Genomic DNA, 1,738 nt, shown 5'->3' with positions numbered 1-1,738 from the left:
AACCTTTTATTTACTTCAATTATTTTAATATTTCATCTTGAAATATTTCCATCTATTTATTCAATATTTGTTTTTATTTAATGACAAATAAGATTTATTTCAATAAAATATATATTATATTACCACCTTATTGACTATAATATTTATATAATAAAAATATTATCATACAAAAAAAAATACAATCTGATTTTTAAAGAAATTATTTTATTTTTGATATAGCAAAGAAAAGACACTTAATATGATTGTTTAGGTTATAGAAATTAAATATTTGTTTTATGCATACAAGGAGATAATTTGGCTGGTAGGTAGGAAGAAAAATAAAATAAAAACTTTAGAAAGGATTTGTTAGGGGCATGACGCACAAAAGCCTTAGGAAAGTCGTTTTCTCATACTTTCTAAATTATAATAATAATAATAATAAATGCATTGGGGAGAAGAGAAAAATTTAACGGCATGACTTGTAATATAATAGATAGGAACAACTTACTAACCAAGACTTAGGAAGATTTCATGAAGATTTCATGAACAACTTACTTATCAAATGTCTTTGAAAAGGCAACAGATTGTAATAATAACAAAATTCATATGATAATTGAAGAGAAGTTATGTTGAAAATGATAGAATACATTATAATCATAACAATTTTATATGATAATTGAAAGAGAAGATACATTAGAAATGACGTAAATGAATTCATAAAGTTTATGCATGTCATTTTTGTGTAAGGTTCATGTTAATCTTTTTTGTATCGTTCCAATTTTATCAATGTCTTTGAAAAGACAATAGATTGCAATAATAACAAAAAACATATGATAAATGACAAAGAAGATGAAAATGGTAGAATACATTACAATAATAACAAATTATATAATAATTGAAAGAGAAGTTACATTAGAAAAGACTAAAATGAATTTAGAGAAGCTTATTTTGTAAGGATTGATATTGAAATTCATATTATTTATTGATCTTTATATAAAAAAATTGCTTTTGATTTTTATTACTATTTTTTTTATGTGAGAATTTAATTATTAATTAGTATATTATTGATATTGGTAAATTCACATACCAATAGAGCATCAACATCTAGTAATATTAAATAGCATGTCTCATAAGGAGAAGTATGCTTCGATAATGTTATGATAGTTTGACATTTAATTGCAATTACAATGTTTAATGTTGCATTTCTAACTTCTTTGAAATGGGTATTTGGATGTTCATATAATTGATAGATATTATTATTTTATTATTCTCTTCTAGGAATATTAGTTGTAATGGCACTCAAGAACATGAAGGTGGATTATGATGGTGGAAGCTATGAATTCAACATGAAGGTGGATTATAATGGTAGATTATGATGGTGTAGTGGTATCATATTGGAGTACAATTTTAGAGGAGCATGCCCATAAGTAAAATGGTCAAAGATGTTAATAGTTACATTTACTATTCATGGATTTATAAATTTTCTATATGGGGGCATTATAATTTTGTCATAACATTCTTTTGAGTGGTATGGGTTTTAGGAATATGCTCGTAGTTTCCTATCAATTATTCTCTATAATTTTTATCCATTGCATAAAGTGTTAATAGATTACTTTATAGGTATATAGGTTTTTCTAAAATTTTATTAGTTTGATGAAATAAATTTATTGAATACATAAATTTTGTTTAAATATTAATACACACTTGTGCTATCTTTAATGGAGAAGTTTTTTCCTCAAAGACTACATCTAGTGCCATT

The 1,738-nt window shown here is 24.1% G+C and overlaps 1 non-coding gene across 1 annotated transcript; it reads right to left on the bottom strand.

The window, feature by feature from the left end:
- Positions 1-677: 677 nt before the first annotated feature.
- Positions 678-781, bottom strand: LOC131038714 (U6 spliceosomal RNA). The gene has a single exon (XR_009104543.1). It is a non-coding gene; the product is annotated as a U6 spliceosomal RNA (small nuclear RNA).
- Positions 782-1,738: the final 957 nt, after the last annotated feature.

The sequence above is a fragment of the Cryptomeria japonica genome, chromosome 9, assembly GCF_030272615.1.
Source record: "Cryptomeria japonica chromosome 9, Sugi_1.0, whole genome shotgun sequence".
Taxonomy (NCBI): domain Eukaryota; kingdom Viridiplantae; phylum Streptophyta; class Pinopsida; order Cupressales; family Cupressaceae; genus Cryptomeria; species Cryptomeria japonica.
This window is presented reverse-complemented; position numbering and strand designations above follow the sequence as displayed.